This window comes from Hirsutella rhossiliensis (assembly GCF_020360975.1).
Source record: "Hirsutella rhossiliensis strain HR02 chromosome Unknown scaffold00003, whole genome shotgun sequence".
NCBI lineage: Eukaryota > Fungi > Ascomycota > Sordariomycetes > Hypocreales > Ophiocordycipitaceae > Hirsutella > Hirsutella rhossiliensis.
In genome coordinates this window covers 5,190,720-5,215,134 of record NW_025408669.1, presented here as the reverse complement: position 1 = coordinate 5,215,134, position 24,415 = coordinate 5,190,720, and positions in this window count along the sequence as shown.

The window sequence follows — 24,415 nt, the reverse complement described above, 5'->3', positions numbered from 1 at the left end:
TAAAATCCGATAGTATTTACGCTACCTCCTCGTCCGCGACTTAAAGAGTAGCCTCTACTACTAACGCGTCTCTATTCCCTATTAAGCTAGTTAAATATCTACTCTTACTAGCAAGTAAGGTTAATCTTTATATCTTTAAAGGCTTTTATTAGGTCTAAGATCTCCTTTATAGGCTATCTAGGTTTCTTATTTATTTTCTTTAGCTCTTTAGGAAGTTTTTCTTCGCCCTTATTAGATTTAGCTTCCTTTATTACTTTATTAATTTCCTTAAAGAGCTAGTCTTTCTTTAGGTTCTTAAGCTTCTAATTATAGACTTTAGATACTATATCTCGTCGCTTAACGTCCTAGCGAGGTGCTAAGTAATTATTAATTATATAGATAAGGCTTTTATATAAGAGTTTTAAGATAACTTTAGATATCTTCCTATTTCTCTATATAACATTAATAATAAGCTCCTTTAGTATTATATAGTAGATAAAGTATAACTAGACTATAGATTCTTCCTAGCTATTAAGTTATACCTTACGCTATAGGTATAAGTAGAGACTAAGCTATTCTATAACTTCTATAATAGTCTTAGGCTTTTTAGTATTATAATAGTCTAAGCGGTCGTTAGTAGTTTCTAGTTATTTAATATTATATGTATAGTAGTATTAAAGGAGTCTTTTCTTTACTTCTTCCTAGGTAAGTCCGTCTATAAGAATTTTAATAGTAGGGGCTTATATAAAGGAGATATAGACTTCGAGCCAGTCTATTTTATCCTTATCGTAGATATAGTTAATATATATCTCCTATTTAAACTTCTTAAGGAATTTAGTTACGTTTTTACTATTAAATTTACTAATAAGTAGGAGTTATAATTAATAGAGTCTTCTTATAAGGTTATCTTAGCTTTTAGCGAGTATATCTCTAAGTCTATTAGCAATCTTATTAATATCTACCTTAATTTTCTTTATATCGCTAATAGTAGGATTAGATAATCCTTTTTAACGGTTAGCGTTTCTAGATATAGTATGCCTATAGATTACGAGGTTACGAAATTTAAAGTTAGAGTTTTCGGAGTTAGAGGATATCTTATTATAACTATCTTATTACTTACTTTCTTATTTATTAGCGGGAGGTAGGCGTTCTCTATAATCTACTATATAAAGGAGAGCTAAGGTTAAGGTTATTAAGGTATCCCTCGTTAGTACCTATATTAGTATTATTAGTACGTATATAAGTAAGAGGTCTTAGTAGGGTTCTAGAACGGTTTAGATTACGCTATTATCGTTATTTATATCTTTTAAAGTATTATATAAGGATCGTAGTTTCTTAACTAAGTCGCTAGTATTAAGGGTTATAGGGTTAATAATAGGAGCTTAGGGTTTTTTAGTATTAGCTTATTACTTTTCCTTTACTACTAGCGAAGGCATTATCTAATTATTTATTTCCTAGTAAGTCTATTACTTTATTAGGTCCCTAACTTTAGCTATTAAGGTAGTTACTACTTTAATTATTAAATCCATAGATTTTATTTTTTCTAAATAGTACCGTCGTCCTTTAAGTATTCTTAGCTTCGTAAAGCTACTTATCGCTATATAAATAAAATAGAAAAATAAGTTTACGCCCTAGAGACTAGTTTTAATAGGGACGAGGGTATATACCTAAAGCACGCGTAGTACGTAGCTAAGGATTAGTAGAGTAATTAACTACGTAATTATCTAATTATCGGTCCTATATATAGCTTTAAGGGCCTTAGGTTATAGATATAAGTCTTAGAGATTTCTTTACTCTATGCCTCTTTATTTCTACTAGAGTTATATAACTAGCGGCCTTTACTTTTAAGGGGAAAAATAAAAATTTAAATTAACTATAATTAAGGAAGATACTTAATTAAATAATCGAGGTCTTTATAACGCCTTTAAGTATACTTAGAAGTAAGTTAAAAGGGGAGTGCTAGGGGTCTTATCCCCCCGCCCCCTAACGGGCTAATACCTATAGGGGTACGATCTTACCCGTTAAAACACCGTTATAATAAGAGATATAAACCTACCGCTAAATATAAATAAGTTTAGCGACTACTTCTTAATATATAAGATCCTTTCCTTTTTAGACCTTTTTTTAGGCTATAATTAGATCCCTCTTAGTATTAAAAGCTATAACTTAATAATATTCGTAATATTTATTAGCCTCTTATATATATATATACTCCCTTAAAAGGCTATAAACTTAGTCGGTTAATTTATAAGGATAATATAAAGAATCTTATAAGACCTTATACTAAATATCTATAAGAATTTCCTCGATAATATAGGTATTAAAGGGCCTAATATAATATATAATAATAAAGAGGTAGCGCTAGGAGTAAGGAGATTTATCTTTAAATACCTTATTAACCTTAATAAAGTCTTAGTTAACGTTAAACTCTTTAGTTATATAATTATAAGGGCTAAATCGAAGTTCTATTAATAAGTAACTAAAGTTATTAGTTATATCTATAAAATAAATAAAAGGTACCTTATAAAGGCTAAAGTTATTAAAACTAAGGAATAAATAAGATACCTTAATATAATATATATTAAAGCTTTCCTTAGTATTATAGGATACTATCGAATCTAGATTAAATAGTTTACTATCTTAGTAAAACCCTTTATAAACCTATTAAAGAAAGAAGTGTATTAAGAATAAAGAGATAAATAAGTAAAAGTAATAGCTGCCCTTAAGGAAGCTATTATTAATCTAGTCTTTTTAGTATCCCTTAACGTTAGCTTAAGAAGTAAAGATATTATTTTAATATATAATACTAGTTTACTTAGCTAGGGGGCAGTCTTAATATAAATCGTTAATAGAAAGAAGCGCCTTATAAGGTTTAAAAGTAAAATATAGTTACTAGTAGAAACTAAATATAATATAATAAAGAGGGAGTATAGGGCTATATTAAGTATGCTTAAGAGACTAAGAATATACTTATATAGTATATATTTTTTCTTAGAAACTAATATATAGGTCTTAGTTAATTAACTAAAAAGTTCCTTTAAAGACGTCCTTAGAGCTATAGTAACTCGCTAAATAAGCTATATTTTTCTCTTTAACTTTACTATATAATACGTCGAAGGTAAGAAGAATAGTATAGGTAATAGACTTTTAAGAAAGCTTAAAGGACCTTTTAATATATTAGATAGGGAAATAAAAGGCAATATTAAAGAATTTATAGACTTTTACTTAAATATAGTATAAGGGACTAAGCTATAAAGGGACTACTTAAAGGAATCGAGGATAATTATAGACTTCCTTTAAACGTTAAAATAGCTAAAGGGCCTTTTTAAATAAAACTATAGGAAGCTATATTTAAAGAGTTTAAATTTCTATATTAAAGATTAAAAGCTTTAGCGACTCCTTAAAAAGAAAGAAAGGGGACCTATACTAGTTATAGATAACTTAAAAGAACGGAAATAAATTATTATAAAGTACTATATATAAATAGGATATAAAGGATAATAAGTTATATATACGCTTATAAAGAATAAGTATTAATAGGCTAGCCTTTAAAACGATATTTATAGTATAATCTCTTCTTTTAAAGAATACTAATACTTTATAACTAAAAGACCCTAAGAAGTTATAACCGCGACTACGCTTAGCTAACTTATAAGTAAGATTTACTTTAATAGCTAGTATATACTATTTAATTATAGGTATTTATACCTTATAAAAGTATAAGACGACCTTACTAGATAGGTAGAAGTAACCCTAGTTAAAGAAATTACTATAAGAGCTATAATTAAATTTATACTCTTTATTATTTATAGGTATAGCGTAATACTATATACTATAATCGATAGAGGGCCTAAAATAAAGAAAGACTTTAAGTATATCCTAAAGGATATAAGCGTTAAAGTTATCTAAACTTTAGTATATAATTTAAAGGTAAACGCGGTAGTAAAATAAGGGTACTAAAGGTTAATAATAGTACTTATAAAAATAGCGGAGAAAAAAGGTAAGTAGATTAAATACCTTAATTAAGTAATCCTTATAGACTAAATAATAGTTAAAGAGTCTTATAAAATATTAGCTTTCTACCTACTATATAAATAAGAACTAGTACTACCTCTTAAGGTAGAATACTTAACTTAGCGACTAATCGACTAAAACGAAGTAAAGATAAGAGAAGAATTATTTAAAGTATAAGTATAAGTTTTAAAAAGGAAAGAAAAGGATATAAAAAAAGCTAAGAAAAGAGTAATAAGATATCGGAATCGATTAATAAAGAGGATAGATAAAGCTAATAAGTATATAATAAGGAAAGAAAGCCTATAACTTAGAGACCTTATCTTATTATTTAACGTAAGATAATTTAATAATTTAAAGAGGTAAGCTAAGTATTAAATAAGGTAGAACGGTCCTTTTTAAGTAGTATCGCGCTTAGAGTAGTTTAAGGTATATAGGATTAAGACTTTAAATAGAATTATACTTAATAAAATAATCTTAAGAGAGTATTTAAAGAAGTTTAAAAAAGATAAAAAAGGTTAGTAGTACTTTATTAAGGACGACTAGTTACTTTAAGATAAGATTACTTTAAATAAAAGGAGGAAGGAAGAAATAATAAATAAAGTAAATAATTTACTACTCTTATTAAGTAGAGAAGCCTTAGATTAAATAGTACTATAGTTATAATAACTCTTTAATAAACCTTAGAAGGATTAAAGCTAAAAAGAGAAAGAAGAGCGACTATAGATACTTAAGAAAGTCTTAAGGTATACGATTAAGGTTTAGCTACTATAACTTAGTAAAGTAAAAAAGGATCTTTATATAGGAGCCTTAAAAACGCTAATTTAATAAGAAAAGGAGGAGGTAAAAAGGAGCTAGGGAGGAAAAGATAGTAAAGATAAAAATCTATAACCATTATAAGAAGTATACTAAAACCTAACTAGTAACTAAAGCACCGTTTAACTATTTAATTAAAGGACGACTATAATAGCTAAGATATTTATAAGCGCCTTACTTACTACCTTATTATTTTAAATTTTTTACTTAAAGCTCCCTAAGTAAATAAAGATAATATTTCCTACCCTTCTTTAATAATAACCTACCCTTTACTACCTTAAAGAAGATAAATAAAGATATAATTAAATATTAAAGTAAGAAAATAAATATTCTTACTACTTACCTCCTTTAAAAATAAGACTTTTTACTTTATAGATAAGAATATTTATTTTTTATTATAAAATAAGAGACTTATAGTAGTAAAAATAAACGCGCTTATAAAATAAATTTTAATATATTTCTAACTTACTAAATTAAATATATATAACCTTAAAAGAAAAACTTTTACTACTAAAAATAGTAATTAAATAAGGCTACTTACTCTTAGTAAACCTACTATAGACTACTATAAAGTAAACTTAAAAACTATTTAATTATTATTTAAGAGAGAGCTCGTTAAACCTATATAATCTCTTTCTAAGTAAAATAAGTATAAGGTTAATTTCCTCCCTTTCCTCTAAATCCTTAGTAGAACTAAAGGGATTAAGGATATTATAAAGAAGATAAAGGGCGGCCTTATTACTAATATACTTATTATAAAATTTATTAGTCTTAAGGTTAGTATAGAAATTATAACTATATATATAGTTAGCGAATCTATTAAGGTTATAAGTAGCCCTATAGTATCTATTAAAGTACTACTATTTATAAATAAGCGCCTTAGTTAAATCCTAGATATAGTTAGCGTAAGAGCTACTAATAGTACTTAAAAGAGAAATATACTTATAAAAAGGAAATATAACGTACTTATAAGTAGAAGTTATAGTTATTTAATAAGTTTAAATATACCCTTAATAAAGGTAAGGATTATAAGTTCTATATAAAGTAATTAAGACTACTTAAGAGTATTTTTATTACCTTAAACTAAGCTAAGAAAAGAAGTATCTATATAAATAAGTGATTTTTATAGAGATATAAGTTACTAGCTAACGTTTATAATAAAGGGTATAGAAGATAATTTAATTATACTAACTTAGTATACTCTTAAGAAAGTAAGAGAAAGGAGAGTAACTATATACTTTAATCTTAACGATATCGGGAGCTTTTAATAAAACCTATAACTAAAAGGTAATTTCTATATAAATTAAAAACCCTTAGTAACTAATATTATTTTTATTATAGACCTAGGTCTTAAAGTAACTATAGATTTATAAAAGAAGATAGTTAGAATAAGCTAAGTAAGATTAAATAAGTTAGATAGTTATTACTTAAAAGTACTTTATATAAAAAGGAAAGACCTTAGTATAATAATTCTAAGTAAAAAAAGTTATAGTAATAAAGGAAGGTTATAAAAGAGTAGTTAAAAAGAGGTTAACGATATTTAGTAGCTTTTTAGTTTTAAGTTTAGCGGTCTTATAAAATATAATAAAGAAGAAGGGGTAGTCGTAAAAGGAGAAGATAAAAGGTAGCGGTCTAAAGAAATAAAGAAGATAGAGGAGAAAAGAGAAAGAAAAGGAATAAAAAGAGTAAAGAAGATAAGAAAAGAGTAGAGATTAAATAGCTCCTTAATTAATAACTAGTAAAAGAAGCTATTTAAGCGTAACCCTTAAATATACTTAAGACCTTACTACTATAAAAGCTAGCTAAAGTAACTAATAACCGCGTGCTTTAATAACTATTTATTCCTTTTACTATACCCTCCTTCTTCCTTCCTTCTTCTTCCTTCTATATATATATATATATATATATTTCGCACGCTTCCTTACTTATAACGATCCCCTTTACTAATATAACTCTTATATATATATATAATACCCTCTTAGCCTCTTAGCGTTATAACTTAAAACTACTTACCCTAACTATTTAATCTTATTTTCTTCCTTTCTTTTACTTACTTTACCCTTTCCTAAGATATAGCGGCGAACCTAAATAGTATCCTAGGCCTAGCTATAAACCTCCTTAAGAATACTACTATCTTTTTTAGCGTATTACTATTTAAGAGTAAGAGCTTTATTTTACTTACTTACTATAATAAAGTTAAAGTAAAAGGTAGTAAAAGGCGCTTTTACGCTAAAGATAAGGAAAGGTTTATAGACTAAGACTAACGAGACGTTTATAAGTAGAAGTAACCTCCTTAGTATATTTATAGAGATTATTAGTACTTAATACTAATAGGCCCTATTAAACAGCGGGATATTACCTTTAAAGACGCTTAGATAATATATAAGGGCGTTAAAAAGATAAATAGATTTACTAGGAATAAGGCCTATTAATAAGAGTTTATTATTAATATATATAACTTTCTTTATAGAGCTATCGATAAATAATAAGCTATAAGCTTTAGCCTTAGCGCGATAATTAAGATCTTAATAAAATGTATTAAGAATATAGTATACCCCTTACCTTACTTACTATTAGTTTATACTAACTATTAAGGGGAACCTATCGAAGATATAAAAAATAGAAATATAAAGTACTATAAATACCTAAATAATAAGGAGTATTTAAGTAAGTTTACCGCTTTTACTTTTAACCTTAGTCGCTTTATATATAAATAAAGGTATATAACTAAAGTTATTAACTTTTTAGTAAGACTAAATAAAGGGGGACTTTATTAAGGAGCGTTCCTTTAAGACTATAAAGAAGGAAACTTAGTTGTTTTTAATACTTAAAAAAAAGATAGCACGCTAGACTCTATATATTCTTATAAGTATATCGGTAGTTTCTTTATATCCTTTAAGTTCCTTATAACTTTACTTATACGCTAGTCCTTTATACTGCTTAATAAGAAGGGTAGTAATATAGCTACTTAGCCTTAATAATAATTTAATACTAAGTTAAAGGTATAGTCGGGCTATACCTTAAGATAATTAAATAGCGATGCTTAAAGGTTAAAGTAATTTTAAAGTAAAGGTATAGGGCAATATAAAAAGCCTTATAGATAGATAAAATCTTATACTAAGACTAGTATTTCTTTAAGCTAGATAAGAGGATAAGTATAAAAGGCTATATTAATAGGCTAATATATAGAATCTAAGCTATCGCGGCGAACGAACTTAATTATATATAAGTAGTATTATAAGGTAGCGGAGTTTCTTAGTAGTTTAATAGTAAGGTTAAACGACTATAAAAGATATTATTTAATTAAGGTTTAATAACTTTTAGTAGAGTCTTTCTTATAAGGATTCCTAGGTATAAATAGATTTACTAATATAACTATATTATTCTAAGAGATTAAGAAGAATAAGACCTTTAAGAAGTCTTAAAAGTAGTTAACCTTTAAGATAGGCTTAGTAGATAAAAACTACCGCTTTAAAAAGATATAGAACTAGCTTATATAGTAAGGAGAGTAAGAAAAGAGCTAACTATACTAGCTACCCTTATAAAGTAACCTAACCTAATCGCTTAAGCTATATATAGTTTCTTTATAAAACTCTTCTTTAAAAAGACCCTTAACTATTTAATTACGCTAATAGGAATCGAGAATAAGCTTAGACCTTTATTACTTTAAGCATTAACTAAATTAAGCTCTTTATTTAAACTAAGTAGCCTTTCCTTAAGTAACCTTAAGATAGGATCCCTACTTTAGAATCTATAAAAGAAAGAGCTAAGCGCCCTTACTAGTCCCTTTATTTATATAGAAATAACGCCCTTATTTTCCCTTTTAAATATATAGCTAATTAAGCCTACTCCTTACCTACTACTAACGACCCCTTTAAATATATAAAGGAGTAAAAGACTTATAACTATACCCCTACTAATAGCTTAATAAGAAGCTAGTAAGGAAGAAAGGTAAATAGCGCGGCTACTAACTTACCTTAGGACTTTAAAATTACTAGGCGCTTAGTTAATTACCTTAAGGCTAAAGACTTTAGTAACGCTTATAGTATGCTTTATTACTCCTTAGAAATAAAGTATAGTAATAGCCTCTTTAGCTATAGTCCCTATAAGGTTTATACTAAGCTTTAAACCCTCTTAGGTTAAAGGAGTTAAAAACCTAGGAATATATTAAAACTACCGCTAGGATATTAATAACTATAATTTTATATATTTATATAAGACTACTAGCGACGTAATAACGACTAGTCTATAAGACTTTATAGCTTATTTAATCTAGCTATACCTAAAGCTATAGACTAGTAAAGATATTAAATACTTTATTTCCCTAACGCCCTTAAGAATAATAAGCGTAAATACTTAAGAGTATATATAAGAGGTAGTAGATAATTATCTAAAAAAGGAAGTATATAAGTAAAAATAAGAAAGAGCTAAATAAGTAGCTTATAGGTAAAAGGAGGAATAAATAACTTAAAAGGAAAGGATTATAGTAAAAGAGAAAAGTTCTATCGATAGTTTATTTACTTACTTATATACTTAAGAAGGGAGCCTTACTTATTATTATCGCGCCCTTTCTATTAATATCTTAGGTTAAAAAGTCGCTAAGGAGGAGTTTAATAGGTAAGATTATACCCTTATAGATATTAGCCTATTAAAGGGATAAGACCCTTAGTACTCCCCTTTTAACTTACTTTTAAGTATACTTAAAGGCGTTATAAAGACCTTAATTATCTAATTAAGTATCTTCCTTAATTATAATTAATTTAAATTTTTATTTTTCTCCTTTAAAGTAAAGACCGCTAGTTACGCGACTTTAGTAAAAATAAAGAAGTATAAAATAAAGAAATCTCTAAGACTTATATTTATAACCTAAGGCCCTTAGAGCTATATATAAGACCGATAATTAGATAATTATATAGTTAATTACTTTACTAATCCTTAGCTATATACTATATATACTTTAAGTATATACCCTTATTCCTATTAAAGTAGTTTGCCTTATTATTTAATAAGGACGAGCTTCTCCCTTTATTACTATATAACTTAAATAGGGCTATCTTCCTTAATAAAACTAAGATAATAACTAGCGCTATTAGAACTATATAGATCGCTACTATCTTAGCCGACGTCGTTAATAAGCTCTTATTTAAATAGGTCGCCTTTATAGACGCTAAGATACTTATAATTATTATTACTATTACTAGCGTAAAGTACCTCCCTACCTATTTAAAGATATTTAAGGCCGCCGCCGTAGAAGAGCGTAAGGCTACTGGTATACCGGGAACCTATAAGTTTAAGGAGAGCCTTAAGCGTACCCCGGCTAAACCTAGAGGATTTAATATAGTAGACCTTACCTTCGACGAGCTATTAAGGAACCCGTTTACTAGATACTTACTCGCTGCCGCCGCGGCCCTACCCTTTACTCCTTTTAAATAGGCTAACCTATTCGCTAAGAAATAGGCCCTAATACTAGTTTAATAGAAGCTTAACCCCTTCTAGGTTCTAAGCTATAGAAAACCTAGACTATCCCTTATTATACCTTTTATAGTATACTATAATAACCCGGCCGATATAGATAGCTATATAGGTATTATTTACTCTAGGTTAAAAGCTTTAGTTTATAAAGCCTTAAACGCGGCTATAATTTAAGTAAATATATTTGCCGCTATCTATAAGGAGGCCGACGCCGACCTCTTACTTAGCTAGTACGCCGCCCTTACTAAAGTACCTACTAGCTTTATCTATTAGTTTGCTTTCGCCGCCTACCTCCTAGATAACTCGCCTAAGCTTACTACGGTATATTAAAGAGCGGCCTATATCGGCCCCCTTTATACGCTAGTAGCGGCCTGCCTTTATATAGCTAATATAATAGCTTATTTTAACTTATTAAACTAAAAGTTTACTAACGCGTACCTAAGTAGGTTTTAAAACCTAGGCCTAACTATATAGGCACTAGTAGTAGCAATCTATAACTAGGTTCTAGCCTCTCGCGACGGACTAGCTATAATACTCTTAGTAGAACCGGCCCTAAATAACGCTTATAGCGTGCCTATCTATAGAGCCTCTAATATATAGGATGCCCTAGATAACGTGCTAGTAGGCCCTAAGGATCTAATAGAGAAGGACGCTAAGGAGGAGATTCCCTACCTTACCCTTACCCCTACTATATAAAATAGTCGGTTACCGGTTTAGCCTTATTATATCCTTAGTCTTATTCCTTTTTTTTCTACTAGCTTAGCTATAGAGCGCCCTTAGTTATAATTAGTTTTCCCTAGCTTAGCTATACTACGCCCCTAGCCTTACTTATTTATAGCCCTAGCTTAGCTACTTAGCGCCCTTAGTTTTAATAGTATTTTACTCTTAGCTTAGCTACCTTACGCCCTTAGTATTAGTCGTACTAAGTTATATCTTAGATAAAATATAAGTTATTCTTTATATTAACCTTAGAAATCTATATAACTTTACTATAATTCCCTATTAGCGCGACTCCCGCTTAAATACTATAAGAGACTAATAAGGACGTCGGTTAATTCTTTCGCCTTAGGTATTTATTATAAGACACCCTACGGTCGATAATCTAAGTACCTATAACGATATCGGCCTCCCTTAAGGAAGTTACCCCTAACTCCTTAAGGCTCCCTATAAAAGAAGGAACCTAGAAGCTATTAAGTAAACTCTAGGAAATTACCTAGAAATCCTAGAAATAATAACTAAGCGGATTATATAGATATTTTACGGAGATTTCCTTTAAGGATATATTATATAGGGAATATACTACGATTTCCTAAGTAATAATAGCTCCTTAAGGATTATACCGATATTTCCCTAAGAAGTTACTATAAGAATATAGTAAGGAAATTATAAAGAAATACCTATACTTACTTAGGGAAAATACTAGGAAATATCGCTAATACGCTATACTACCGTTATATAATTATAAGGTTAAGATATTACTTAGTTAAAGCCTTAAGTAAGGTCTTACGCTCGCTATAGTATATATAAAAGATAGAGAACCTATTAAATCTTAGGCGGGTAGAGAAGAATATAAATAGTTATTACTACTCTTACTTTAACTTATAAGACTAGTAGCTAGTCTATATTTAACGCGCGTAATAATATATAGTAGCTAGTCTATATAATATATTTAATTATATATAGTAGCTAGTTTATTTAATTACCCGTTAAACCTATACTAGATCTAAGTAGATAGTAAGTTTAACGTACTAGCCTTATATTAAGGGACTAGTATATAATACTAACCTATAATCTATTAAGTAAGTTATATAGGATATTACCTTATTTACTAGTTTTATTAATACTAGTACTAAGTTAATAGTACTCTTCTTATCCGCTCTTTATTATATTTTCGTCCCTTTTAATAAGAGGCTACTAAGACTAAAGTTATTTATTAAGTTAATAATAAGCTAGCCCTTCCCTTATCTACTCGCTAATACTTTATCTCTACCTTAAAAGAGATTATAGCTGTTAAAGTTTCTTACTAAAACTATATTTATATAGTTTCCTATCTTATTATAAAAGTAGTTAATTAGGTTATATAATAGCTCTATCGCGCTTATTAGCGCCTTATTATTCTTTCCTTATATATATATTAATACTACTATTACTTCCCTCCCCTTAAGTTAGAGCACTACTACTATAAGATCGGTTAATAGTATAGGCACTTACTTTACCTTAAAGTTACTTTAGATCTAAAGTATACTATAGATCGGCTATAGGCCGGTATAAGTATACGTTAGTATTATCTTTATCTAGTTATAATATCCTATATAGCTTATTACTACCTCTTTATTAATAATATATATATATAGCTTAGAAAGAGCTAGTATAGTAAAGTCTTTAAGGCCTATATATAACGACCGGTATTATTCTTAAGGGATAAACCTATCGAGGGGTTTATATTAGTAGATATAATAGGGCGTGGTCTAAGTAATAATAAGTATATTACGTTAGTAATAAGTTAGAGGTTATAAACTATAGACTATAACTAGGTAATTAAAATTAGAGATAGAATCGTAATAAAGATCTATATTAAAAGCTATCGAGCTATCTATCTAAAGGAGTAAAAGTAGGTAGCTATATATACCTATAGAGACTATCCTTAGATTATAGGCCTAGCTATAATCCCTAACGTTAGATCGTATAAAGCGTAGTAATCCCTAACGTTAGATCGTATAGAGCGTAGTAATCCTATTAATCTTAGATTACTTAGATCTCTACGATCCCCTCGATCCTATATCTATTAGATAGTCGTGCCGACTATTTATCTATTAGACCGTATTATATACTTAACGTAGTCGACTATTAGCGGCCTAGTAGCTATAGTTATAATACGATATCTCCCCTCCTTTTAGTCTTATCTATAAGACCTACTATAGCTACCTTAGCCGCTATATATAAATATACCCTTATCGCGTTATATATAAGTATATCGTTCCTCGTTTTTTTATCCTTTTAGGATATACTACTAATAGTATATTTAGTCGTATACTAAAAAATCGTTCCTAAAAAGCCTCTAAGCGCGCTACTCTTACTAAATATATCGACTTAAGTAGAAATCCTACTAATATACTATATACTTAATACTTTAAGGCGAAGAAGATAAATTATTAGATAGCTAAAAATTCTTCGCGCTATAATAATTATATTACTAGTAGTCGTCCCTATTATAATAGTATTTTAGTAGCCTCCTCTTATAGGTATCTTTTAATTCTTTCTATATATAGTAGCTAACGTATTTCTTCTAATAACTAAATTATTAGCGGAGTAGTATAGGCTATATTTTAAAGAGGAGGAAGCTAGGAAAGCCTTATTAGAGCTTTAAGTATAGCTTATAAACCTTTAGTCGTAAATATCTATCGCCGTTAATCGTTTAGCTCGAATCTAAAAGATTTAGAATCATACGAAGGAAAAGAGTTCTAAGTTATTTCGTTATAGTATCTAAGAAGTAAATACTAAGGATAGCGTTTTACCTACGCTCGATATATATAGGTATTAGGTAGTAAATAATTTATAATTATTAGGCGTTCTTAATAAAGCGAATTAGTCTTTATTTAGTATTAGCGAGGAGTTTATAGATCTTAGTCCTTTAATCCCTCCTAAACCTTCTAGTAAAATTATTAAAGTAAAGAGCTATAGTAGGTTAAGTGCTTAAGTAGTTCCTAGGTATTTTCCTTTAGTCTATATCCCTTCTACTTAATAAGGTATTCTTATTACTAACCTTATTTTCTTATATCTAGTATTTATTTTACTTTATATTCTTAATTATCGTTAACTTCGATTTTTTCCTATAGTTTAGCGTTTTATAGCGCTAGTTTTAATAATAAGATATAAAATATTAGGTATATCTATATTATTATTAGTAGCGAAAGTTTATAGTTAACTTTTAAAATAGTTTTCTTAACCTTAAACGGTCTAAGTTTCTTAAAATCTAATATATTACTTAGTTATTTTATTTTAATATTTCGTCGTATAAGGTAGACTATATCTCCCTCTTAAAAGATTAGTCCCTATAGTCTTTTCCGATTATAGTAAGTAGATATTTATTCTCTAACGAATTAAAGTTCTTATTATATTTCTTTATATAATTTTTATAGCTAATCTACTTATAGTATCGCTTATTCCGCTTATAGTCCTTATTAAGTAACCTTAAATACTTCTAGGTTATATCTATAATTAGTATATATTAGTAAGAGCTTAGTTATTTCTATAACTAAGCTATTATAAGCTAGTTATACTATTAATAGCTATTTAACTTAATCGTTTTATTCGTAGCTAATATAGTATTATAAATATTATTTAAGCGTTTAGTTAAGTCGTTCTATTTATCTATCTATTTATAGGTAATAAGCTATACTAAGCTTATATTTCGTCCTTAATTATACTATAAGAGCTTATTAAAACTTAGCTATAAATATACTTCCTCTATTAAAGATAATCTCGTTTAGTAGTCTATAATTACTAATAATAGTTCGTAGGAATATATATACTAGCTCTTTTATATTACTTACTTCTTTATATAGTAAGAAGTATTTATATTTTATTAATCGGTCGGTAATAACAAATATACTATTATACTTAGCGTTAGTTATAGGTTCTTTTAACGGTAATAGCTTTATAATATAATTAAAAGCTATTAAATCCTATAGTTTCTTTAGTACTAGTAGCGGTTATAATTCTTTATATAGCTTATATTATTTAGCTTTACTTTATATATAAAGTTTATATTTTTTAATAACTTATCGTACTACTTCCTTAAGCTATAGGAAGTTATATTATTATTTAATCCGTTCTATTATTCTTTAGATTCCTTAGTATCTATATATTAGATATTTATATATATCTTATATAACTTTATTTTATAACGCTAGTAGTATCTAGATTTCGTTCTTATATATTAAAACTTCCGAATATTCTAGGTCGTATCCCTTTAGTACTTTATATTCTTTTATCTATTTTAGGATTTTCTAGTATATTAAGTCGTTAAAGTATACTTTAAATATTATATTTAGCTATTATTACTAGTAGTTTCCGTTTTCGTTAATTTCTAAGAGCTATTCTTTCGCTATAAGTGCTCTTATATTATAGTTACTTCGTCGACTAAAGGCATTAGCTTAACTATTTTCTATTCCTTTTCTATAGATTATTTTATAGTCGAATTCTAATAAATATTCAGCCTATTAGATCTATCGTTTATTTAACTATTATATTATTATAAAGTATAAGATATTCTTATAATCTATATAGACCTTAACTTTATACTTACTTCTAAGAAAGTAGTATTAAAATTCTTTAAAAGCTTAAATAATTATAAGGAATTCTTTATCGTAGATAGGGTAATTAAGTTCTATACTATATAGCTTTTTTAAGTAGAATATAATTAGTTATAGTCTTTTTTTATCGTCCTTTTTCCGATTTATACTCTTAGAGTAAAGTCTAATATATCGGTTTTAAGTTTAATATATCGTTTTAGATCGAAGGTAGTTAAGACTAGTTCTTATATAATTATAGTTTTAATATATTCGAAAGCTTTATTAGCTTTATCGTCCTATATAAATTCTTTTTCCTTTTTCGTTAAGTTATATAATAATACTATAATCTTTCTAAAATCTTTAATAAATCGTTAGTAGTAATTTATAAATCCTAAGAAACTTTATACGTCCTTAACGTTCTTTAGCGTTAGCTATTCTTTAACTAAGTTAATCTTATCTTATTATATTTATATCTCTCTTAGTAAGATCGTATATTTAAGGAAGTCTACTTCCTATATATAGAACTTACTTTTTTCTAGTTTAACTAGTATCTTTATATTTTAAAGTACGTAGAGTACCTTATAAACGTATTCCTTATATTCTTTTAGGGTATCTAAGAAGATTAAGATATTATCTAAGTATACTACTATAAAGATATCTAAGTATTTATATAGGATATTATTAATTATCTATTAAAAGGTAGCTAGTATACTTATAAGTCTAAATAGTATTACTAGATATTCGAATAGTCCGAATTTCGTTTTAAAAGCTATTATTTATTTATATCCCTTTTTATACGTATTAAGTTATAGGCGCTTTTAAGGTCGAGGGCTATAAACTATTTTTTACTATATAGTCGATCTTATAGTTCTAATATAAGCGGTAATAGTATTCGGTCCTTTATTATAATATCGTTTAGTCGTCTATAGTTAATAAGTAGTCGTAGCTTACTATTTTTCTTTAAAATAAATATAACTAGATAGCCTACTTTAAATATTAACGTTTATATATATCCCTTTTATAGATTCTTATTAAGGTAGTCGCGTAGCGTTTATTATAAGGAACGGTGTTCCTACTATAAATAAAGCAGCTATAATATACTCTCCCGATTATATAAGCTAATAAGTAGTATATTAATTATAGACAAAATCTCATCTTATAGAGCAAGAATCGCTCGTCATTTTGCATGTCATTATGCATTAAACGGGTTGCCGGTTATCGTACAATCGGGAATCGAAGGAACAGAGCTAGCTTGGAATGCTAGCTAAGACCTCTTAAGAACACCGGCACGACCAACCTCCTTTAAACACGAATATCAGTAGAACCAAGACACTTCCAGATTCACTCGAGGTATCACGGAATTCCTCAGTCTTAGGGCTATACGGCAGCCTAAATCTGGTCCCGAAAGGTTCTTCCGTTCAGCTACAATTGTCTATATAAGACAGCATGTCCGCTGGTAGATAGATAGAGAATCATTAACTTCAACACCTCTTCTACACACCAATATACTACCAATAAATTCCGTTGAAAATCCTACCTTATACTCCTTCTTCCCCTCTATCACGTAGTCTTACGTGATTCCTTGATTTCCTAAAATTCCGCTTTTGCTCATATACCTTTAGAGGTTATAAGCCCGGCTTGCTCCTTTTAAGCCGGGAAATCAACTACTTATACCTTTGAAATTCCTCGTCGAAATATTCAATTAAAATTCCTTTCGAAATTCCCCCCGACTTCTTTTACCTTCCTACGCTCTTAAACTCCCGTCTAGACTTCTCGATCCCTACGAACGAAATAATACCGAATTTATATAAAATAGGTAGACAGAAAGAATACGAATTTACTAGACTTAAGGGAAATTTAAATTATACCTTATGGACTACGAGGATAGAAGCTATCCTTATAAAAGAAAAGCTTATTGCTGCTCTAGAGCAAGCAAATTATATATAGACTACGGAGGCTTTATCTATAATATTCCTTCGAGTCGAAGATAGTCCCTTAATGCAAATTCGGCATCTAAAAAATGCTAAAGAAGCGTGGGATAAGCTTAAAAAGCTATATAATCCGTCGAACTTTTCGTCGAATTATCTGCTTATTAAGCAGCTCTTTAATCTTAGTCCCTCGGACTTTAATTTAGAGAAATACCTTTATAAGGTAAAGGAAATCTACGAGGATTTAAAATCCCGTAATATAGAAGTTCTAGAAGTTATTCTTATAGCATGGATTCTTAATTGCCTTAATAAGGAATTTAGAAGCTATATTACAAATATTACGCAGAGCCTTAGGTATAATTCTACGGCGTTTACCCTCGAAACCCTTATAGCTAGTCTTTTAGACGAAGCTAGAAGAATAGAGGATATAAACGAATCTTCGGAGAAAGCCTTCCTAATACGAAGGAAGCCTTGAAAATCCCATAGAAATTCTACGGATACTCCTTATTATAAGGAATGCAAAAAACCAGGGCATTTTATAGTAAATTGCTATAAATTACACCCGAATAAGGCTCCGCTTATTAGGTATTAAATAAAGGAAAAAGGACGATAGGACTCGAATTTCTAAGAAGAGAAAATCTTCTTCTTCTTCTTTAGGAAGAAATCCCTTCTAGTAGCATTTCTCCTACTAATAAAGAAGGAAGGCTGAATTACTGAGCTAGAGTCCGATTCGGAAGATAGTAATAAGGTCTTAAATATAGCTTCGCAAGAAGAAAATATAGACCTAGATATCGACCTTATAGACCTCTCTAGGGCCCTGACCCTATATATACGTCTAAGGATTTAGAGGTAATTTTAACCTCTATAATTACCCCTATAGTAGAAGCTAATAAAGACTCTCTTTAGGACCTCTAAAAGCCTCGATTCCTAGAATAAAGGAATTAGTCTTAAAGGTAAGAGAAGGAGGATTTCTAGTTATAAGAATAAAAGGATCTTTGATTTTATATATAATACCGGAGCTACTAGGCATATAGTATCTAATAAGAATTTCCTTATTAACTATAAAGAAATTAAGTCTAAAGTTTACTAGGAAAAGCTTCCTTTATATTAGTAAAAGGAAAGGGGACTTAGTATTTAAGTTCCTGTATAGTAGAAAAGGTATATCCTTCGAGACTGCTTTTATATACTTAAATTTAGGGTAAATATACTATCCTAATCTTATTTTAATAATACCTATGCCTTAATAGGAGGAAATAAAGTCCTTTTATTAGATAATAAGGCTAAGGTCCTTACTAAAGGATTTCTTAGAAATAAATTATATTATATTCCTATAGAACCCTTATTAGAAAGCTAATCGATCCTTATTACGTCTTTAAAAGCAAAGGATATAGATTTTTATACTTAGCACTTACGCTTAGGGCATATAAATAGTAGGGCTATTTTAGAAATATTAAAAAGATATAATAAGGATATAAAAATGCCTCTAGAAGAGGAAAATAAAATAAGGCAATGCGAAATATATATTAGAGCTAAAGCAACGAATAAGGTTAATAAACAACCCTCGTATAAGTCTTATTCCTATTTAGAAAAAATAGTATTAGATATTTAGGGGCTAATTAAAGTGCCTACTTATAATAAATATTACTATTATATTTCTTTCCTAGACGTAGGAACCCGATATCTAGAAATATACCTTCTTCGAAGAAAAGGGGAAGCTTTAGATAGGTTCCTAGAATTTAAAAATAGGGTAGAAAATAACCCTAAAAATACTAGGATTAGAGAAGCATTTTCTGATAATGCTAAAGAATTTATATATAAAATAAAGCTCTACTGCGAAAAGGAAGGAATTACCTTTAATTCTAGTCCTCCTAGGACGCCGGAATCTAACGGTAGAATAGAAAGAATAAATCGTACTATATTAGAAAAAGTACGAGCTCTTTTATTTACTACTAGGCTTCCTAAATATCTATAGGAGAAGCTGTTTTAATAGCTACCTATTTATATAATAGATTACCGCATTCTGCGATAGGATTTAAAAGTCCTATAGAAAGAGGATAATATAATACTACCCTTCGAGACCTTAAATAAAATTAAGACCTTCGGAAGCCTTATATATTATAAGAATAAAGACCCTAAAGATAAGCTAGATAATAGAGCTTTTAAGGGAATAATAGTAGGCTATTTAGAAAATGCATATAAAATCTAGGATTTTTCTAAGAGAAAGATTACTATCTCTAGAGATATTACTATACTAGAAAATAAATTTATAAAAAATCTAGAAATCTCTAGTAGTAATAATACCTTTGATTTTAATTCTATTCCGAATAAAGATAAGCTAGAAAGCTATATCCCTATAGAGGAAGCTATTAGAGAACCTAGAGATAAAAGTCCCTCGCCCTCTATAGAAGAAGAGTCTCTAAATAACGATCCTATTCCTACTACTAGTAAAATAGTAGTAGAATTACCTAAGAAGCTAGAAGGGTTCGATTCTAACTATATCGAATACCCTAACGTTAATTTATTTCTAAACTACGATTTTATAGAGTTAATTCTAGCTAGTATAGAAAATCAGGATCTAAAAATTCTAAAGACCTATAAACAGGCAATAAATAGCCCTAAAATAGCATTTTAGAAAGAAGCTATAATTAAGGAAATTATCTAGCTAATTAAATATAAAACTTAGGAATTTTCCTACCTCCCTAGGGATAGGGAGGCTATAGGAGACCGCTAGGTCTATACTATTAAGAAGGATAGTTAAAATAATATAATAAAATATAAAGCCCGTTTCGTAATATAAGGATTTAAGCAGATCTATAGCTTAGATTTCCTAGATACCTTCTCGACTACGGCTAGACCCGAATCTATTAGAATTCTGCTTATTTTAGCTATTATCTACGAATTCGAAGCTTTGTAGATAGATATAACAAATGCCTTCGTATATACCGATATAGATAGCGAAGTATATATCGATCTTCCTATAGGCTACGAAGAATACGCTCTTAAAGAATATTATTTAAAATATAGATTAGCTTATAGAGCTAAAGGAATTAAATTAACTAAATTCCTAGACCTATATAAAACCGGTTAAATTAAAGCAAAGCTAAAGAAAGCATTATATAGCCTAAAACAAAGTCCTAAGCTCTAGTATAATCATTTAAAAATTATACTAAATAATCTCGGATTTCTTCCTCTTTTAATAGACGAAGGAGTATTTATAAATAAGGACTATAGTATAGCCTTAGCAATTTACGTCGACGACTTTCTTATAGTAGGGCCCTCTAAATCTATAATAGAAGAAAGATTATTTAAAGAATTATTTAAATTCCTAGATTTTACTATCTTAGGAAATATAAAAGACTTCTTAGGTCTAAATATTATAATAAACCGAGAAAATAAAGAGCTATATATATCCTAAGAAAATTATACCTTAAATAAATTAAAGGAATTTAATAAAGAAGGTTTAGGAACTTCGAATTTACCCGCTATAGTAGGCTTTAAGCTTATAAAAGCAAAGGAATTACCTTCTAAGGAAGATATATTGCAATTTCAGAAAGAAATAGGATCTCTATTATACTTAGCCTTATTTACTAGGCTAGATATCTTATATTCTGTAATTTCCTGCGCTAGGTTCATGGCTAAGCCTGACCAGACGCATTTTAAGGCTTTAAATATAATTTAGAAATATTTAAATAAATTCCTAGCCTAAAGATTAAATATAATTACAATATCCCTTTACCTATCTATATATAAAGGGTTTTACTGACTCTAGCTAGGCGTCGGATTTAACGGACGGAAAATCCTTTCCGGTTACTGTTTATATATATAATAATATAATAAGCTAGGCTTGCTCTAAGCAGAAGGCCGTTGCCCTTTCTACCCACGAAGCAGAGTATATTGGCCTTAGGGAGGCAAATAAAGAAGCTATTTATTTAAATATGCTTTTAAAAATATTACTAAGGATCTATCTATTAAGATTCCTAATACTATACCTCCTATTTTAACGGATAATACTGCTGCTATTAAATTAGCAGAAAATCCGGAATTTTATAAAAGGTCTAAGCATATAAGATTAGCCTATTACTATACTAGAACTAGTATAAGAGAAGGGGAAATTAGAGTTTTTTATATTAAATCAAAAGATAATATAGCTGATATTTTTATAAAGGAATTAAGACCTAGATTACTCTATAAATTTAGAGACGGTCTATCCTTAATATAAGTTCCTAAGCAATTAAAAGGGGTTTTTAGATATTTCTTATACTTTCTATATCTTTCCCCTACTAGGTTTTTCCTTTTTAGGTTTCCTAGAGAAATATTTACTAGGTTTTTATCTATTAAGATTTTCCTAGTAATAATAGGTTTTACCTTATATAAGGTTATCCTATAAATAATTATTATAACTATAGATTTTTCCTACCATAGGTTTTTCTATTAGTATATACCTAAGGATTTTTTTTTCCTAAGAAAGAATAGGTTTTTATATATCCTATTAAGGTATAAGAATGGTTTTCCTAAATTAGGTTTTTACCCTATATATATACTACTATAAATAAATCAGTAAAGAGTATATAAATCTACTCTTTAAGGGAGGCTGTAAGGAACGGTGTTCCTACTATAAATAAAGCAGCTATAATATACTCTCCCGATTATATAAGCTAATAAGTAGTATATTAATTATAGACAAAATCTTATCTTATAGAGCAAGAATCGCTCGTTATTTTGCATGTCATTATGCATTAAACGGGTTGCCGGTTATCGTACAATCGGGAATCGAAGGAACAGAGCTAGCTTGGAATACTAGCTAAGACCTCTTAAGAACACCGGCACGACCAACCTCCTTTAAACACGAATATCAGTGGAACCAAGACACTTCTAGATTCACTCGAGGTATCACGGAATTCCTCAGTCTCAGGGCTATACGGCAGCCTAAATCTGGTCCCGAAAGGTTCTTCCGTTCAGCTACAATTGTCTATATAAGACAGCATGTCCGCTGGTAGATAGATAGAGAATCATCAACTTTAACACCTCTTCTACACACCAATATACTACCAATAAATTCCGTTGAAAATCCTACCTTATACTCCTTCTTCCCCTCTATCACGTAGTCTTACGTGATTCCTTGATTTCCCAAAATTCCGCTTTTGCTCATATACCTTTAGATTTATAGTTACTTTTCGTTTAAGTTATAGATCTTATAGAACGTCGGCGTTATTTTATCCTTAAGATAAATTTTATAGTCCTATTAGCTATATTTAGGTAACCCTATCTTAAGTTCTTCCTTAAAGAGTTTATTATATTTTTAGTATTCCTAGGGGATATTCTTTATTTTATCTTATAGGCTTTATTCTTTCTTTTAAGAGCTAGTTTCTCTTAACTTAAGCTCTTTATTAATTTATTTAAGGTCTTTCCTTAAAGTAGTAATAACTTTTTAGATCTTTATATTACGTTATTTATTTTATTTATATTAGATACTAAGTTATATAGCTATATTAGTTTATATATAGGTCTTATTAGTCGATTTTATTATATCCGCTAGTTCGGTTACTATTTTTATTTATATCGCTAAAGCTTATAATAATTTACTTAAACGGTTATCCTTTTTATCTTATTTAGTAGCTAAATTATTATAAAATTTTACTTTCTCTTAAATCTACTAGTCTTAGAAACTTATATCTTTATCTTAATATAGCTAGCTAGTTTTCTAGTTTATTAATAAGTTGCTCTCCTATAGCTATAGAAGCCTTAATATAAGGTTATATTCTTTAATATCTATAATATTAAAGTTAACTTATTTATCGTAGCCCTAGATATTAATATCGAGGTAATTAATCTCTATATTAATAATTCTATTATTATAGTTAAAGGCCTCTCCTTTAATATTTATAAGTTTATATAGATCTATCTTATATCTTTATATAAGTTAGTAATAATTAATAACTTTAGGTAAAACGTAATTACCTATTGCGCTATAGTCTAAAAGTATATATATATAATATCCTACGATTTATATATTTAATACTATTTAGTCGCTATAGCTTACTATTACTATATATAGGGTCCTTAGATCTTATTATATCGTGCTAGTCTATAGCCCTTTTATAGATAGCGTACCTTATTTTTTACCTAGTCCTTATTTATTTTATTTAGGTATTCTTCTTTAATTTATTATTAATATCGTTTCTTTATATTTTCGTTATATAGTATTATATCGGGGCTTAAGAGACTAATTTCTTATAGCTAATCTAAGATTTCTTATTTCTTAACGCTATATTATTTATATTATACTACTTTATAGTTAATTACGTACTATACTTTATAATTCTATTTATTTTTATATTAAAAGTTAAGTTTTCGTTTTATATGTTTCTATTTTTCGCGTAGTATTTCTATATCGATTTTTCCTTAGTTAAATACGGCCTATAGCCTTTATACGTATTACTAATAATCTTTTAGTATACCGTTATATCGTTTATACTATACTTATACCTTTTTATATTTATAAACTTTATAGTTTAGGTATATATATTTATTATAATCTTCTTTATTATATTTAATTTATTATATAAGTCTTTAGAAGATTAATAGTTTAGATACCTTAAAGTAAGTAGTATTATACTATTCCTCTATTTTAGTATATTTATAGATTTTATATATCTCTAAAAGATATCTTATTAATAAACCGTAATTATCGCGGCATTTAAGTAGTATACCGTAATTAGGTTCTAATAATATAACTTAGTCGTTTAGGTAGCATTAATCGATTTTCTAGTAGTTTAGTTCTATACTTAGGTAGGGTTTCGAAAGTACTTATCCTTCGAACTAAACTAAGAAAGCGTTATATTATACCTTTATTTAAAAGTATATTATATAATCTAGGTAAACGTATAATATCTATAAAATATACTTATAGTGCTT